At 39.0% G+C, this 19781-nt stretch overlaps 1 protein-coding gene across 5 annotated transcripts in view; it reads left to right on the top strand.

Moving 5' to 3' along the window:
* The first annotated feature begins 267 nt into the window (after window positions 1–267).
* tab2 (TGF-beta activated kinase 1 (MAP3K7) binding protein 2) overlaps window positions 268–19781 on the top strand; it is a 42105-nt gene continuing 22591 nt past the window's right edge. For 4 of the 5 annotated variants that reach the window (XM_087852633.1, XM_006796227.3, XM_087852632.1 and 1 more), the window contains exon 1: window positions 268–636. The gene's annotated coding sequence lies outside the window, so the exon portion shown is untranslated. The remainder of the gene's footprint in view (window positions 637–19781) is intronic. The other variant, XM_035910103.2, reaches the window with a different exon arrangement.

The raw sequence follows: 19781 nt of genomic DNA, 5'->3' as shown, positions 1-19781 counted from the left end.
TTATTTATTCATCTCATCTGTGCTCTCTCTGTGAACGAAGATGAGATCAGCGTCAGTCATAATGCCGCTGTGTCACTTCATATGGGTTGGACCAAAATGCAATTTATTCCCGTAATTTTAAAGGGAATTAGAGCAACACATCCTTCTCCCGTCGCTTGCACCTTCTTCTGCTCAGCCTATTTTGCAATCACAACTTTCTCTTCCCTCGGCACAACTTGGGAAACTGGGGGAAAAAAAGAAAAACAACTTTTCTTCTCGCGATAGTAACTAGTTTAAGCAGCCGCCATATTCTTTGACAGTATTTTGATTCGTATCTGCTGGAAGTGAGGAAAAAGAGAAAAGTGAAGGGCTGTCGAGGGGAGGGGGGGGCACAAGAAGAGGAGCTGTCAAAAAGGTATTCCCGAGTCTCTGTCAAACGGCGGAGGACTAAGGCTCGGTATCCCTCCCCCTAACGCTATTTCGAGGACACAGAAGGCCCGGGGCCTCGGTGCAAGTTGGCTCTTCGTCTCCCTGGCAGTAGCTGGATCCTTCTTAGCTTCTCTTCTCCCAGCTCCGCGGCCCTCCGGAGGTCCAGCGGCGGTCTTGGGTGTTGAAGGCGGCCCGGGGAGCGGCGGCAGCGGCGGCGGAGACTGGAGGGTAAGTTACATTTAATTAACACGGCTTTCGCCATTTAGCAACAGCCGGAAGAACACAGTTTTAATAGCGTTAATGAAACAGTGAAAAGGAAAAGGCATTTCGGCTTATTATGCCGCAAGTGCTTCTATATACGGTCCATTGTATTTGAAAGAAAATGGAGAGAAAAAAAAGCTTTTCAGATGTGGAAAAAGTTTTTGTCTATAGTAAGCAGCTAACTTAGTTAGCTAACTTGAAGTGTTTAGAGCCTGTTCAAATCTCTGAGTTGGGTAACTACTTCTTTACATTTTGAAACCAACTCATTAGCTTAACCGCTAAGACCTGTTTAATATTCATAGCTCCGTGTAGATACTAAGGGTCTCTTTATTTTAGAGTTACACTGCCTGGCGCTACATGTTTTATAGTGTGTGTTAGCTCATGCTATTTTTTCCATTGAGCTCTCCGATGAAACGTCGCACGATTAGTCGTGGATGGAAACGTTAAATCATAAAATTGAAGCTTCTCTTCTTCTCCTCCCCAGAATATTTGATCCCTTACGAGCTTAAAAATGAAGCTCGTACACCTCAATTAACTGTTTATACCGTCGCTACCACAATGGAAGCACGAAAACTTTCTTACTAACTTTCACACAAGTTGAAGTTGTGATACATACACGCGTGGAAGCCCTACTGTATGTATCATGAACAAGTAGAGCCTCCGAGGCTCAAATAGTGTGGTCTTTGGTTGTTTGATAACTAAGGCAATAAGACAGTGACTTCGCCTATTTGATTACTTGTTTCTCGCCTTTTAACCGTATGGGTCCGACAGATTTGTGGCACTTGTGATAGGGAGTGGGTCCTAACCTTTACCAGCGAGAATGACAGCTCTGGGTATAGTTGGGATGAGAAGTGTTTGTCCTGAGATCATTTAAACTGTCGGGATGTTGACTTTTCTGGCTTGTGTTGTATTATTTATACTCGTGAAAACACTAAAGGTGCCAGCATGGACTGGGAGATACATTGTACATATTGTGAAAGTTTCATGTGAGAATAAAATCTGTGGCCTCGCAGCAACTGCTCCTTTTCTTTGTCAGCTTTTAATCTTAGTAAAAGTATTCAGAATAGAAGTATTCTGTGACAGGTATTAGATTAAAGATGCTGGATAAGTTTGCTACCTTGTACAAAAAGAGGTGTAACAATCAGTTTGTCGTGGCCCAGCGAAAACACCTCGGGTGTGTTCAGGCAGGCAGGCTGTGTTTCTCCATGTAGCCTCACTCAGCCTGGTGTTCCTATTAAGACGAGACACCAGTTGATGCACAGTGTTGGTTGTGGCTGGAAAGTCTGCTGGCTCTAGCAGCCACTTTGGAAGGTGATCAATCTGTGTCCAATTAGTCGTTTTTGTCCTAAAATTGGCAGCTTTAAAATCCTGAATTGACTTGTGACGTGACTTCTGATTTTTTTTTTTCTCTTCTCCCTCTCCTTTCTGCTTCTGTTCTTAAAGAACCAGCCCAGTCACAGCACAGCCTACCTGACTGTGGCTTTTTATGTGACTCCCACTATACTACTCCTTTACTGGCTCCTTCCTTGAGTGCTTTCAAACTGCAGAACTCAGAATCCCTTCTTTTTTGGCCTCCAATCAAAGCCTTGCTATTGTCTCTAACCTGTAAGACTGTATATTATTCATTATCAGCTTTTGCCTGTCTTGACATGCAGTCAGCATTGCACTTCCTGACCAATAAGCTGCCACGGCCAACTGTTTATAGGTGCAGACCCCTAACTGAAACCATGTGTGCCTTTAGCTAGGCAAATATGTTGCTAGGAGACCTTGCTGATTTGCCACTCTTTGGAGACTCGGCAATGAATGCACGAGCCTGAGCGATAAGTGCTAAATGAGGATTTGGGGGAGGATTATGGAATTGTATAGAACGGCATGCTGCTGATCGCTTTATTTGGTTAGCATTAAGGCAAATGCTAACAGGGAGTTGGAGTACTTTATCCTTATGCTAGTTGAGAGAAGTGAAAAGAAACAGGCTCCCTTGTTCTAATTGCTTCTGTACATAATAAACAAGCAAGAACTAACACTTGAGAGCTTCTGCAACCAGCCTGAGAGTTTGTGGTATGTTGTCGCGAGGCCTCTGCCAATGCTGAAATCTTTGTTCCTGGAAAAACCTGTTTGCTGATTTATCATTTGCAGTTTGTACAACAAGTTATCGCTGCAGAGCAAACCAAAGGGTGGGGGTGGTATAGTTGTGTAGCTTGTGCCCCTGCCCCCCCACCCTACAACTGGCTTCACAAGGGGAAGGATAATTGCTGCATATTAGTGTTCTTGGACTGCGTACAACTTGCTTGTTGTTCAGATGAAGAGTGCAGAGTCAGTTTAACCCAGGAAATGATATTGGTTTACCTTTCTCTGAGTGTCAGGGGCGATTATATCTAAGACGCTACAAATGCTTGAGCACCCTGCTCAGTGACTTGTAGGTTATTTTGGAGGGTGTGTTTTCTTCAGAGGTGTTGGTGAAAAAAACAAACAAACTGTAAGCCCAAATGGGAGTTAGGTGAAAAGGAAGGACCCATCACATTATGCCCAAATGCTGCAGACTCAGGAAGAGGGCTCAATGTTTTTTAACCCTCCCCCTCTCCAGTGTGTGGTTGTCAGGAAGAACCCCCTCCCCCTGTCCAGTTCTCCTGACTTCTCTGCTTTATAATGTGAGGCCTCCATTACACATGCTGCTCATGGTTGTCTCCAGTTCAAGGGTTAAATTGCACACATTGAGGCTGACACTGCACACTCCTCTATACGTCTAACTGCCAAAGGCTACGAGCTTCTTCATTTTGCAGTGTGAATTTTGTAGCAGCTTTACAAATGGTCCGTGGAAACGTGGAGCTGTGTATGATTAAGCTTTATTGGCACTGTCATTTCATTCAGGCAAAAAGAACTCCTCACTGACCTAACAAATACAGAACTACAATAAATGCATACATATCAGAGCTTAGATTGTTTCTATCCACTAAATATATTTTAATGCCAGATACTGTGTCCCATAATCTCCGGAGTTGTTTCCAATAATGTGTATGAATGACATTTGGTTTAGTTTCTACCTGTTTGACTTGCTTATGTTGATGCTGCACAAGTACATTAGATTATTGAAGAGTGAGCTGTAAACCTAAAATATTAGCCGAAAACAAGGCCGATAGTGCCATAAAACTGTAGAATTCAGTGGAAATTTCCCAATTTTCTGCTGCAAGCATCCTTTCTGATTAACAGACACTTAATTATGCATTCGTAGACCTAAATGCTCAAAGTAATTAAAGCGATTAGGTTAGGTTAAAGCTCTTACTGCATTTTTTTAAGCGTTTCTGTCGCATTTCTCACTATGTGATTGGAGAAAAGTCATTTTATTTGCTGAACCTGAGCAATTTTGTAGATTAAGTTAGCCTTACTTCTAAGTCTAAATTAAAAGTAGTTCTTTTATGTAAGCGTACTCTACACTTGGGTAATAATATTTTAAAATCTGTATTCAGCGTGATGGAAGTTTCTTTAGTCAAGTCAGTTATGGACATTAGCTTAAATATGGCACTGAATTGTTATTAGTTACATTATGTTTATGGTAGAGATGCACAGATATATTGGCTGAATATCTGTATGTTCTGAAAGTCAAAACCAACAAAATAGAATATCAGCATTGTAATTGGCTATCTAAACTAAAACAATTAATAAAAGATAATCTAGTAGAGAAGAGAACTGATGAAAAACAATTACAGAAAGGCAGACAAAGATGGTGCCTCTCCTTCACATTCACAAAACATCTTTGCCACTGACTAACAAGACAAATCTCATCATTGTCATATAGATTACTACTGTAATGCAGAAAATCACGTTTGTAGTGGCTTTCCTGTGTGGACTTAACATATCTGAAAAATGAATATGCTCAGAAACACAAATACTAATATGTTGAAATAATTAATAACAAAACTCACAGCTGAATTGAAAGGCTTGTGAAGTGTGTCACAGGGTTAACTGTCAATATCTACAGGGATTAAATTATTAGAGAAACATGAAAGTGGTTTGTTGGCAAACAGCTGGTTAAAATTAGTAATGATTTCTCAGAGATGCTAATCTCTGATGGCTGAGCCTGCACCTGTTCAACTGGCCTGTTTTATTAAACTGGATTTGAAACCCCTTCTTCATCATCAAAGCTTTCCTTGCTTATATACTAAAAGAGATAATAATAACCTCTTCATGCTGCACTCAATCTACATCACACATGTTGGCCAGTATTAGAAAACGTACCTGTCAGTAATCTGTTATGATAAATCCCAGAAGCATCTATTTGCTAATGGTAGCCGTGTTTCCACACAAAACACAGCTTTTAACTGATCTCTGAGCAGTGAAAGCAGTGACAATGGCAGCGTGTCTAGCATGCAAATCTCCCATCAGTCTCCCACCGAAAATGTTTTTGCATTTGATTAGACAAGCACTGCTTGCCTTGCTTGTCCTAATGGAACGCCACTGAGATCAGGTATTGTCTGATATGTCAAACAGATGTGGATGCGGATTTATAAACGACAACTGTGATGTTGCTGTTGTGCTGGAACTGAAACTGGAATATCACTAAAGAAGTCTTTGAGTCTTGCAGTGTGCATTTCGGCTTGATCTGAGAAGTTTCCATTTTAGTTGCTGGGTACATTTTTGTTTTTCCCGTATTGTTAGTGCTAATGTTTGTTGTAATTTATTTCCATGTCTTAGATGTCTGGAAACAGTGATACATATATATATATATATATATAATATATATATATATAATATATAATATATATATATATATATATATATATATATATATATATATATATATATATATATATATATATATATATATATATATATATATATATATATGAGAGAGAGTGTGAGTGTATTGGTATCGGTCTGATACTGACCTAAATTACTGGATCGGACATCGGAGACAAATAAAGGATGTAATCCGATCCATTAAATATCAAAAAAGCAGCAGTATGCATCACGTGATAGAGCGGCTGTAGCGTGCAAGACCTGTCGGCGGTCTGGTTGAGTATTTGGAGCCTCGCTACCAAACCGCCATTTCATCTCCGAGAAAGTTATCCCAGAGAGAAGAAAAGCAAATGTGTAAGTTCATCTCTGAATGTTTGTAAAGCATTCCAGCGTTAAGCTTAACAACCGATATAGGGAGCGACTGCCTCTTCTCTCTCCCTCCCTCTCCTGCTGCTACAATCAATCGTTTCAATGGTGAAACTGATTGATGATCAGCTGATCAACTTTTCTGTCGCAAGTCCGTCTCTCTTGTTTGTTTATCGCCCACTTTGCACCAGAAAGAGGAAACCAGCGGCTGAACAACAGCAGCACGTTTAAGCTTGATAAGCTGTTGTTAGAATTTATTTAATATTACTTTCTACATCAGGATCTTTTTCTATGTAGCTGACGGCTGGTAACTGTGCAGGGGCGGATCTAGCAAAGTTTAGCCAGGGGGGCCGATAGGGGGGGGGGGTACAAAGACATACTTTTCTTTCTTATTCTCATTTAAAATGTCTAGCTTTTAATAAATAATTATCATAATCTTACACCCAAAGTTTTAATCTGATGTAAAATGTATAGAAGTCCATTACTGTATATAGTAACTATTAAGTCTAATATACCCTAGTAAGCTGTAGTACTTTTTGCTTTGGGAAGGTACCATCTGTGCAGTCTGCAGTTCTGTTGAAGAAAGATGTTGAATCTATTTAATTATTCTTGAAAAAGAATTGATTTCTGTGCATTTTTCTTCAATTAAGCATCATGAGGTGGGGGGTGGCTTTTCTTTTTTCTTTTTCTTTGCTGGGAGTTTGCAACCCTATTAGTTAGGTTGCTTACTCTTTAAAATACCAGATTAGGAAGGCTGGAGTAGGTTTAAGTTTATTAGATTGATCAGAATCGCTGAACTATGAAATATTTTGGGTGCAGTGTATTTTTTGCATACAGGTATAACAGAATAGCTTTAGTGTTATTTTTTTTAAACTATCGGTATCGGCCGATATCCAAATTTATGATATGGGTATCGGACATAAAAAAAAGTGGTATCGTGCCATCTGATATATATATATATATATATATATATATATATATATATATATATATATATATATATATATATATATATATATATATATATATATATATATATATATATATATATATATATATATATATATTACTTTGAAGCTTAAAAGTGAACTCTGCCTTACTTCTAAGTCCAGGTGAAAGTTACATGAGGCAGCTTTAGCCAGTGCTACTGTGGTCTGTTGGTTTTTGCATTTCTGGGCTCTTGACTTTCAGTTCCACTTTGTTGGCCCACTTTTCAAATGCTCTGCTGTTAAAGGTGTTGTCGTAGCTTGCCTCTTCAGTGGCATTGGTTGTTGTGCACATCAGACAACATAAGAAGAGTGAACTGCAACTTGGAGACTCTATGTACGCTACCCCTCCCCCATCGTGTTGCCTCTGACTTGGGTCCTGGGTTTCATCTCTTATTGCTTCCTACTTCTCTAAGATCTCTGTCTTAACTTCCCTTAACTGACACAGACCTAGAACTACTTGGGTAACTCTGATGCTACAAAACTATCTAGAAATAAATAAACAAACCCAGGCCTGATCATCCTGGTCAGTACTCTATCAGTTCTGTCTAAATTTACATTTTAATAGGCTCATACATGGTTACAGTTAATGGTGAACGTATGCAAGAATTATATATTTTTAAACTAAGCCGATTTCTGTGTTTTTAAAAAAAAAAAAAAAAAAAAAAAAGATAACTGATTGCCTTCTAAGCTTAAGACTTGGAGTCATTCTTTATCGTAAGACAATATTAGGATTGACTTAAATTGTCTTTACAAATGTTACATACTATTTGCACTAGTCTGCACTAGTCAACTAAGTTGAGTCCACTGAGTTTTTGCTGCATACTTTAATTTACATTTTCACTACTTCCCTGCTCCCACCCTCAAACACGTATGTGGAGCAGTACTGGCAAAAGACAGGTGAAGTCAGCTTGGCTCGCCCTGACTCAAGGGTTCTTTTGGTTTTTCATTGGGTAGTAGTGTCTGGTAGCATGTACTTGTTTAATACTTACTGGGCTGCGGTTCCAAGCAATTTAAGGCACGTTGGACACGTGACACCACCCACCACCGATGCCAACGATTGGCCAGTCATTGGCATCACTCGATGAGTCATTAGAGTGACTCATTCACAAAAATCAAAAGCGCAATTTTTGAAACCCCGACAATGAGGGAAATGGCTGCACAAAAACAACACTGTGGTTACCGTGTTTTGACAAAAAGCAATGCACTAAGCAGCAGGTGTACCATCGACTCGACGTCCTCCATTGTTGTTTTATTTGTGTCATACACAAATGATGTCTATGGACTTTTGGCTAAGTTGCTATAATGACCCCACGCACATTAGGTGATACTCAGTTTAGTTGAGTAGGTACTAATGGATGAGGGCTACAAGTTATATTAGTGTAAGTGGAATAAAAGCTTCTTAGTAAGTATTTCAGTGAAAGGGTGAAGTCAACAGGAAAAGTATGTGTGAGTTTTTTTTTTTTTATTTTTTAATTGTATCAACTTGTGGTTAAGTTTAAAACTCTTGCAAACATACAAAAACAACTGTTTAGCTCCACATTTAGTGGGGTACCTAAAGTAGGTGAGAGCAAGCATACCCCCAAACAGAAAACAACACCCCCTGGGACAGAAACTAAAGCTGTATACTGGTGTGTGCACACCTTGCAAAACATGAAAGTTGTTTGTTTATAACAGCCTTGATTAGATAATTTGTGTTGTTGTTTGACCTTGGTATTTTAATTGGCTATTTCAGATCCAAAATAAAATGTCCAAAAAAAGTGAAGTCACACAAAGTAGAACAGGAGTTTCTGCCTTCATCAGGGCACGCCTAGCTTTCACATTAAGCCTTCAAACTTTAAATTATTTATTGTTTGACTGGTGTTGAAGGATTTCTCCCTTTATTGCAGAAATTTGCAATTCATTTGCTTCATTATGTAGCTCATGAATTCCAAAGTGTGCATTGAAAAAAGAAGAATATAGTGAAGATTTACATATTATGTGTAAGATGGATAGATGTTTTGATCTCCAGCCAACCAATAACATACTTTGTTAATTACATTTGCATGGTTGTGAAGTTACTGCTGTTCATTTTGTTAGTAATAACTCCCCAGTGATGAAAGAAATAAAAACAAGTCAACAAATGCAGAAACTTTCCCATGTCAATGGTGTGAAGAATTATTGACTAAAATTGCTATTGTCTGCGTTCATTAGCTCTTTGAGACGAGAGCACATCAACTCCAGTATTAGCAGAGTTTACAGGCCAGGGAATTGTTCAGCTAAATAAATTAACTCAAAATAGACATCCCGTGTAATAGCAGTTGTAAATCAGAGTTGAGTACGATGGAATAATTAAAGAGGAGCTTTCATGCTAATGAAGTGCTTTTTCAAGTCTCCTCTGCAGAAAGTCTGCTATGAAATAGGATAGTAGCACAACCATCAATTAAAGGAATATTGTGGAGCTCCCCGGCCGGCTCCCTTTGGATGGAGCATTTAAACTAATTGGAACCAGAGCTGCTGGTGTGTTAAACAGGCATGTTTGGAAAGACAGCAGTGCAGCTCTTGAGACACTTTTGCATTGTTAGTGGGATCAGTGTTGTGCTTGAAGCGTTAATTTCCAGCCTCGCTTCTCTTTTGTGATTTATTGGTCAATAGAAGCAGCAGACCAGTAAGGATTAGGTCTGTCTTTCTTCTGAATGACAACAAAATGCCTTGTTACAACAGCATGACAATAGAATGCACTCACTTGAGCATACAGAAAACTTGTTTACTTCCTGTTGTTGGAGTTGTGCTTTTGGTTTTTTTACTTTCACATAGAACCAGATGCAAGAACCAACAAATTCTAGGATTCAGTTTGACAATATTTACTCATTATTCAGTATTTGATGTCCTTTTGGTCTATAAAAGTTGTTTGGTCCTTCTGCTTTCTTTTCATGTATATTCTTTACAAAGTTAGTGTTAAATCCTTCATAGTTTATAACTAGAGGCTTATACTGCTAGCAGTATCACATTCTTCCACATCAGCTAATGGCTGTTTTGAATTTTCAACCACAGACATCTCTCAGATTTCAAATTGGCCGCCTGTGCCTTTTCCTAGACCCCCTTTTCAGTGCAATCTGGTGCTGTTCAACTTTCACAAACAAGCTAAATATTAAGTATGAATTACAGATATCCTTGTCATTTGTTTTTCTGCAGTCACTTTCATCACAAATCTCAGGTGTTATATGTTACTGTACTTTCACAGGACTGCTGCATGTGCTGCTCTTTTTTTACTTAACCTCTGTGTGACAGCATACAGGAAGATGGTTCAGTGGTTATCTTTGGCCTCTGTGCTCCTCACAGTCATGCAGACTGTAGCCTCCGCTGCAGGATATGTGTGCTTGACACAAACACTTCCTCTCCCTTTTACATTTCTTTCTGAAACTCCTCACTTTGCATTTTCACATACATTCAGGTTTTGTCAGAGGAGCATAGGATTCAGTTTGAGTTAAATGTAATTTTATTTACATAAATCACAAGCACAGTCGCCTCGAGGTGGTTTGTAAGGTAAAGACCGTTTAGTAATAGTGAGAAAACCCCAACAATCAGACCACTGCCTATGAGCAAGCATTTCAAGAAATGCATTAAAAATGTGCATTTATGTAGATGCAATTATCAGTTTTGTGAATGGCCCAGGACTCAAATGTGGGACTCTGCAATAAACTTTTGGCATATGGGTCACCTGCTCAACCAATGGACTATATTAGTGCCCTTGTTTTTTTTGTTTTTTTTATTTATTTGACAGTAGTATTTGATACACTGCTACTGGCAGATGTTTGACCTGCACTCAAAGGCTATACAGCACAATAAAGGACCAAGGGAACCCCACAAAGGGTAATATGGGGAGTTTACAAGTTATGTGGACATTACTCTTGCTTCCTTTTAATCTGTATAATAAATAAATAAATAACTAAATACTACACGCATGTCCTGACCTTACCTGACATCCTGAAGCGAAATGTTTTCTTTTTTTCCTTCTTCCTTTCTTTGGTGGCTGGCTACAATATATGTGGAACCTCTTTTTTCTTTTTTTTTAAAGCCCAAGGCTAAATTATGAAGGGCTTTTGGCTATTGAGCTAGTGGAACAAATTCAGTTTCTTTGGGAAAAGTCTGACTCTGTGATTCTAAAATTTGCTGACAGTATTTTGCTGCTAATTGTTCTTTTCTTCAAATAACATTCCTATTCTTTTATATAACAGAGAAAGAGATTTATAATGAAACCAGAATTTAAAAAATTGCACAAATTTTGAACAAAGTTCAAATGTTTCTTTGAACATGGTCATAGATGATTGCTTAAGTTTTGTGTTCATGAATAAGCTGTCAAATTTCCAGTGATGACCTTCACAAGTCAAGAAACACTGCATATTGTAAACTCCCTTTTTAAAGCTGTATTCAAGTCAAGCGTTACATTTCCTGAGGTTGCTTCAGTTTCCACAGATGAGCAGTTTCTGCACACGTAAGTAAAATTAGCAATGGCGGAAAAATAGGTTTACATAAATTCACTATAAAGGGAATGGCACTGATTTGATTTAGAGGTGCAACTTTTATTAGACTTTCATGTTTCTTTCAATTTATTTTAATTCTGTCTCCACTGAATCGGTGTACTCTGAATAAGAAGACTGTAAACTGACCTCCCAGCTTGTATTCTGCATGGATGATATTGGAGGTTGGGACTGTCATATCACTATGGACAGGATCTGGCCCTGCGTTCCCTCTTACTCCCGCCAACTTTGACTTGCAGAGGCAATGCAGAAAGCTGTTTGGAAGTGCCATGCAGGGATTGCCCTGTCCTTCATCATTTCTCCCACAATCTGCTGATGGTCTTTCATCTCTCTTAGGTTTTTTGTGCTCACTAACTATGGGAAAGGGCTTTGATCTGGTTGTCCTATCAGTAATAGCAGGGGCCCCGGGCTCTTATACTCCCCCACTGTCTCACTCTGAAAACATATTGTCAGGGCGTGGTGGACAACCGAGTCCACCCAGCTGAAAGTCTTTGTTTGTTGTGGTTCAGTGTAGCTTTGCCAAGGGCAACTGCCTGTGTGGGTCTCTCTGAAATTCTTCAGCTAGTAGTGGTCTATTAAATTAGACTCTGGCTTTGCGGATGCTTTGCATCTTTCTGAACTTAAGATAGAGCTACCTGAGATGGTTGGGGGTAGAAAGTCTTAGTTCCCATAACACGTTCAGAACCCATCCCCCGGTGATTACACAACACCACTGCAAACAGATAAGCTTGTTCCCTGGGACCTTTGCTCTTTCTCCTAGTGGCACAGGGTCTCCCTTTGTTTTAAAGTTTTTTGCTGTGCTTGCTTACTGATCACAGGAAATTTTCTTTCAATGTATAGCACACAAGTAGAGACTGTGTTGGGATATCTCTAGATCATGGAGTCCAGCCACCTCATCATTCTCATACCTACCCCCATAACCTTTTCTTCACTCTCTCATCTCTTGCCCTTTTGTCTCCCAAACCTATTGGCCTGCCTCAGCGCCTGGTTAGAGATGTCACAACAAAGCCGCTGTGCTGTGGTATTCCTTAGAGGAATGCACTGCCTTGGGTTCTGGTGTGCGTATGTGTGTGGTTTGGCAGATGTCCGTGCAGTGGACCAGGCCAGGCTGATGCTGGCACCCCCCTAGGCACACCTGTTGGTGCCAGTCTTTGCAGAACCGATGCGGTGTTGTCCCTCCTGTCCTCTGCAGGCCAGGAAAACTGGATGTGTGTGAAAAGAGAGGCATGTATCCAAGAAACCATGAAGTACTGCACACTGATGATTGCATTTCACAGTATCCTTAAGTTGGTGGTAGATATAACTCTTATCACAATTTGTGCACATTTGCTGCAGTAAGCAATATATCTGGAGAATTTATAGGCTTATTGATTTATAAGAGATATCTGGCTTCAAGATCTCACTTTTCATGCCATATACTTTGTTAATATTTTTTTTGTTCCAAATCAATCTTGTTATTTGCATTTTCTGCTCAACAGAGGAAAATGCAAAGCATGTTTTAAAAAAACCGTCACAGATGATGAGCTTAAGGGATACCTTTTCAATAAGCCTTCAGTGTTGATCAAATTGCTTCTATTTTAAGAGCCTTTTGCTGTTTTAAAAACATATTTTTATGGTGAAGGGGCTGTTGAGAAATTCTGACCTTTCAGCCTTGAGTTCCTTAAAGCAAAAGTGCAATACTTCAGCTAATACTCTACTTCTTCAAATAGCTAACAGGGTGTTTACCTTTACATTGTTATGATGATAGACAGCTTTGTTATGATCTGCTCCCAGTAGTGTTCTTGGAGTTTAACATTACTATAGGAATCATTTTATAAGGAATGACTTTCTCACAAAAATTAAGAGAAATGGCTCAACAAAACAAAACACACTTATCTGTGCTAACACAGTGATTGTCATCACCCCCAGCTACCCATTTGTGAAGCCGTGACTTAACTTTGACTGCGTTTTATTTACATTAAGCTGTAAACATAAATGAAGGGATATAAAACAGGTTTACCCATCCTCTATTTTTTTTCTGATCTGCCATTATGAGGACCTAGCTTTTAAACACAGGATGAGTGTTTGCCCTCTTTCCAGGAGTCCTCTGGCTGTGTTCAGTGCAGAGACAGGTTTGGGCCATGTTTAACCTAGCTTCAATTAGGAAGTTAAAAAAAGCACTTTAGACTTTCCAAATATTCCAAATTGCGTGTTATATCTTGTTAGATAGCAAGCTGCCAGGGATGCAACCTAGAGGCACCTGTGTGTTTTACTTACTAGTGTTTATCATATAACATGAGAAGCACTTATGAAATACTTCCATAACTCCACCCACCAGGTATCAGTTAAGAAAGTACATGACCAATGTCAGCTGCTTCTCAGACCACAGTGTCTCGTGTATTAGTTAGGTGATGGAGGCCTGTGAGCAGTTTCCTCTCAGTTCTAGTTACTGGTGCACTGGTGGGGGCTAGTTTAAGCTACATTAAACTTGCAGATGGTCTATTCAAGAATTGTAGAATTACAAAACATTACAACTGCCCAAAGAGAACCGTGGCTGGGACCTACCATGTTTAAAAAAATAAAAAAAAATACTATACTTCAGCAATGATCAGGGCAGTGTTGCACTGGTGCGATCCCTCGTATGTAGCAACATTGAAGTAAATTGAATGCAAAACAAAAACCAATATGCTTATACAGGCAGATAAACATCTACAGGACTACATTTCCAAAATAAGAAATCCTTGGGTAAAGGCCACACTAGGGGTTTGGAAAATGGTGGTAAAAGAAAATAAGCTGGAGAAGGATATAAAAATATTAAAATGGTGTGCATATGATTCGGAATTTACACCAAATCAAATAGACCCTAGTTTTAAAAACTGGATGGATAAAGGAATTACATTGATATGTGGTATTGTAAAGGAAGATGAAATTACGAGTTTCCACACAAGCAAACGTTTAATTTAGAAAACCAAGACCACTATAGATACTTACAGTTAAGAAACTTCTATACTCGAAACATTAAAAACCAAATACCCACTACAGCAAGGCCATTTATCCAACTCTTTGTAAATGCTTATAAGTCAGAAATTAAGAAAGGTGTAATCTCACAAATATACAAAAGTCTTCCTGATCTCAGCAATTATTCAACAAAGTATATAAAAGAAAGATGGGAGAAAGAGGGAGGTCTGGCAATTACAGAAGAGGAATGTGCATAATAATTTATTTTAAGGTGCAATTATGTGGGTCTATCTAATAGTTCCTTAGCAACATCATCCATTTTGGGGTTTTTTTTGTTTTGTTTTTTAACACATGTGTAGCTGTTATCCATGCATGTATTCCATAGAAACCCACCCCTACTTCTTACCCTTACATTAATGGCATGTGTAGAACAAATTTGGATTTCTACAACAGATTGGCCAGCTGCAAAGTACAAGATATTATTAGTTGTTTAAGGTTTGAGCTAAAAAAAAATTTTTTAATCCCTTAAAAATATAAAGTTAAAAAGTTAAACTAGTGATTTTATATTAATAATAATGGCTTAGAATACTTAGACACAAGTAGTGAGAAATCGTAGTGCAAATCATTAATGTGGACCAGATAAACTGACCAGTTATGGCTGAAAGCTTAGTTTGTGGTTATAGTGATTTGTAGGGTTATAATGACAACAAATGGCTTGTATTACAAGTGCATTACAATGATGTGGGTGAAAAGGGCTCGCTCGCTGTAGGAGACAAGTATGACTTGAATTTTTTTAGAAGGGTAGAATAAAACTCAATGGCATCTCTGCAGCAGAGGAGTCACATGACTTGGCTGCTATTTGTCTTTTGGTTGGCCTCAAGGTGGGGGAATGATACTCCTAACAGCTGCAGGAAGTATTTCCGGTGGAGGGTTTTTTTCCTTAGCCAAGCAGACAGAGCTCTAGCAATACAGTCATGCAGGGATGCATTGATGTCTACTTCTTTTTGAACCAAATTTTAAAAGCTTGGATTTGTTCAACAAATCACAAAAATAACTGTTTGATTTGTGATTCCACTTTCTTCAAAGGAAATCTGAGAGGCACCTATTCTGGAAATTGTGTTTCCAGAATAGGTTGTTGCTTTGTTGCTTTAGCCTCACAACCTAAATCTACACTTAAACCCTGTTAAAAGTGTGGTTAAAAGGCTTCACAATGTTTTTCCCACCTGGTAACACCCTCAGAGGTGGGTTGAAAAGATAGATTGAGCTGACCAAAGACAGAAGTACTGCTAATATTCCTCTGTCTGTGTACTTCAAAGAGCATGATGACATACAGTAAGTGCATTTTGTAAGGTGATAAAGGGTGAAGATTTGGCTGCTGCATACTTGCCATGTCATCACCAAACGTCTGAGTGCTAGCAGTGTGTCTTATTGTGTACACTTGCCTTGCAGCGAGTGGTGAGAGATGCCACTGCCACCCAAGCTCTGACTGCAGTGAGCCAGAAGGTCAGAGATTTGAATCCCAGAGATGGATGGGAAATGCTTCCTCCTCCTCAGTGGATGTGCCTTTAAGCAGAGCACTCAGTTTCTTGAACAGTGAAGAGTAGATAGATGTAAATGTACTTGGATAAGTAAGATTACGATTGCACATTCAGAGCATACATACACACACAGACACAGATCACTTGTTACAGATTCCTCAATAATGTAAATAGATACAAAACTTCATCTCTCATTCGTCTCCAGTTTGTACTGGATGTCTTAACATCAAAAAGGTCAAAAGGTGAGCAGAAGTAACTTTAAAGATAAGTAGCATAAATAACCTGGACCATTTCAGCATCTAAAGATTTTTGTTTTGCAGGAAATATTGGGTGGGATCTCGGCAGGAGATGGCTTGCTCTGTTAGCGTGTCTGTATTGTTGCACTACTGAGGAAAAAGGCGTGTGTGTCGGGGGGGCTGTTGAAGGTGGGGCTCTGGAATGAGATTGACATAGAAGTTATGTCTGGTATTTATGTCTTTTATTGTGTGTGTTACTTTGTTATCTCAAGGAATGGTTAAGATACCACTCTATAAACCAGGTATTAGTCAGAGTCAGACTGTTCAGTCCAGACTGATGATCTTACTCATGATTGTCAAATGTCGTCTGTTGAAAATGTCTCACCAATCAAGACATTACACCTTTCTACTCTCAATCTGAAAAACCTTTGCTATCAAAATATTGTATTTATTTATGATGTCAGAATATGATATATATATATTTTTGGCTATAATACTAAAGCTTCAGCTTTTGTCACACCCTGATTTGATTTGTAGGATGCAAAGGTAAGCACGGTCCAATAAATTCCCAACTCAAAGCAGCCACTAATGAGGCTGAAGTTGCTGCCTTGGCCCTCAAGCTGCCAAATAATCAATCATTGAGAAACATGTAGTGGAGGAATCTGCTGCCATGCAGCTGGACAGTAAAACCAAGTGGTCTTTGAAACTTCTGGCAGAAAATTTATCAGAACCAACTGTTTCTGAACCCTTTTCTTTTTTTGGTCCCCCCCCCCCCCAACAGAGTTCATCTACTTCCAACCTCTCATCAGATTGGTTTTCACATCACTTGGATTTTCCTTAGTTTTTTACTGTCTTTCTGTAAGAGGACAGAAACTGTCAGTTGTGAAAGGAAGAAAGGTGCACATCTTAGTAAATGTTAACTAGCTTTAAATTTCTTGTACCTGATGAATTCATAGTCTGCTTGTGCAATGTTCTCTTCCACTTAACAACTAAGCTGGTGTTCAGTTGTTTTTAGAGCAGCCAGCAGGTTACTTCTGCCACATGTCCATGAGTCACTGTATGACTTGTTGTTGTGGACAGGCTCCATTCAGCACACCAAGTTCTTTTGTTTATCTGCTGTTTTTTCTGTCTTGTATATTTTGTTATCCAGGAACAACTTTTTTTTTTCCACCAAAAAGAAAATCTTATCTTCAAGTGTATTGACATACCGTATTTTTCGGACTATAAGGCTTGCAAAAATCGGTCAAAAAATGTTTTTATACGACTTTGGTAAGCCGCACCACTTGATGGATTGTCGGAGCATTACAGCTACCGTAGTCAGAAGCCTCACGGAGTAATCCGGGTCCAAACTCCACTAGTCCTCCCCACTGTGTGCTGAATCTTATACCATGTTCTGACTGAGAGATTTCTGAAAAAATGAAAGCTCTGCTATGTCTTCCAACATAAATGAAGACAGAAAACGAAACGACAGTGACTTTTGAAGCGTTACTGAAATTAGACTAGCTGGTATATAATGAATGTGCTAAGTGATCGCTAGCGACACAGCTATGTTAGCATAACATAAACACAGTGAAGCTGGAGGATGAACGCTAACTTTTTTTCCACTCGATAAAGAGAGAATTCAACATTAATGAATCTATGGTACGGAAGTGGAGGAAGCAAGAAGAATGAGTTGAGTAAAGTTTGACTTATCAGACTGTTTTGTTTTGCTTAACGTGCCTTATGGTACAAAAAATATGGTACTAGAAAAGCAACATATGCAGTTTAATTGTCCACAAGTCTGCAGGGGACTGTCAGGGGCATTACAAAACCTTTAGCTGCTCCTTAATATATGGAGCCAAGTCAGGGTCAAAAGTTTTATCAATTTGAAAAAGTGATTAGAAACTGAAATTCTGAATTTTTATGTTTAAAAAAAACAATTGAACAAATTTTTTTTCCAAATTTAATTTCAGTATAATATGCAGAAATGAATGGATGATTCTAGCTGGTGCATTTTGTCGGTGATGCAAGAGAGCACGGAGAATTTCTAAAGCGTTGAAATTTTCTCCAGCTGTTATTTTTTTTACCTTTTGAGAATCATTTCACTTATTTAAGTCTTTTGTACCTAACCATTTGCATGCAACTGTACAAGTAAACCACTAAAATAAACTTGATAAATATTTTGATTTGTAACTCTTTCCTGCCCATGCACATGCAGATGTATTATTTTTTTTACTTGACCAGTAGATTTGGAGTTGTTGAGCCTCTGTTTTCTTTGAAACGTTCTTCATTCTGGCCTGCATTTGGGAGGCAGAACACAGTGACCACTTGACAGCTGTAAATGAACAAATGCATGGAAGCAGGGTTAGTCCTCCTAGTGATTGACAACTACCTGCCAAAACCTCCTGCAGAGTTAACCTAAGTTACCAACAGTCAAGCAGTGCATGCTTAGTTTCCCTCACGTTCATGTTTGCGTCACTCCTGTGATTAAAAAAATTAATTTTAAAACCTATAAAAGTCATTTTGGGGGGGGAAAAAAATTCTTAATTTGAAATGTTGATGATTGCAAAATGTCTTCTTCAAACTGAAAATTTACTTCTTAACACTTTAAGTGTTGAAGTTTTGTTGATGGTAGTTTCTGTTTTATTCTGTGGGTGTAATAAAATGAAGAATAGTGGCACTAATTTTCCACCTCCTGCGTGTGTCAGAGTGGTCTTCTTAACCATAGCACATGTTAGGGCTGGGCGATATATCGAGTTTTTAAAAAAATATCGATATATTTTTATACGAGATATAAGATGTGACAATATCCTTTATATCGATATAGTCTATGTTACGTTATAATTATAGTTGTGGAGCCACAAGTTTGCCTCTCTTTCGTCTACTTTTGTCTTCACTCAACGTTACTCGGCCTCGCCTCTCTCCTTCACTGAACACAACTCCCCTTTCTCCCCCATCGCTTCACCTGCAGGCAGCGACGAGATGGACACGGCAAAATCCTCCGTTAACGAGTTACTGCGCATCGCCCCGTGTGTGGGGCTGGACGGCGTCAACGTGTTAACGAGCTAACCACGCTAACGCCATGCAGCCCAGAGGGGCTGCACAGCCTAAAATCCTTTCATTCTCTCAAAAGTTGACAGCGCACCTTTTGTATGAATTCTGGTTGTGCTTGATGACCGCGAACCGATTTTATGTGGTACACGGCGCTCAGCAATCTGTCAAAAAATGTTTTAGTACGACTTTGGTAAGCTACGGAGCTGCACCGCTTGATGGATTGTTGGAGCATTACGGCTACCGAGGAGTCTCCCGTAGTAATACGTACTCTGCTTCAACGTAATATTACCGTATTGTGTGTATAAGGACCATAAATAGCACCTGTTAAGAGACACGGTTATGAAGCGGATTTCAAACTCCAGGCTGTCAGTCTCGAACTTGGGAACAGAGCAGCTGTGAAATCTACCCTTGTTATTATGCTCAGCGTCTTTTAGTTTACATTTTGACTGCACAATTGTGAGCTCTTTGTTATGCACAAAAACAACATAGTTTTCTTTTATTTATGGAGCATTATTATTTAATAAATGCTCAATTTATTTTTGAGTAGTTTTTTTCATGTACATCTATGCTGTATGTTAATAAAAGTGCCTGTGTGACATCTGGGACACAGCTTTGACTAAGAACTCTCTTTTTGTTCTTACTTTATGGCTTTAAAAAAATATCGAGATATATATCTTATATCACCATCCAGCTAAAAAATATCGAGAGATGAATTTTGGGTCATATCGCCCAGCCCTAGCACATGTCCATAGCGAAATGGTT

This window comes from Neolamprologus brichardi, chromosome 15 (assembly GCF_056152115.1).
Source record: "Neolamprologus brichardi isolate AB-2024 chromosome 15, ASM5615211v1, whole genome shotgun sequence".
Taxonomy (NCBI): domain Eukaryota; kingdom Metazoa; phylum Chordata; class Actinopteri; order Cichliformes; family Cichlidae; genus Neolamprologus; species Neolamprologus brichardi.
This window is presented reverse-complemented; position numbering and strand designations above follow the sequence as displayed.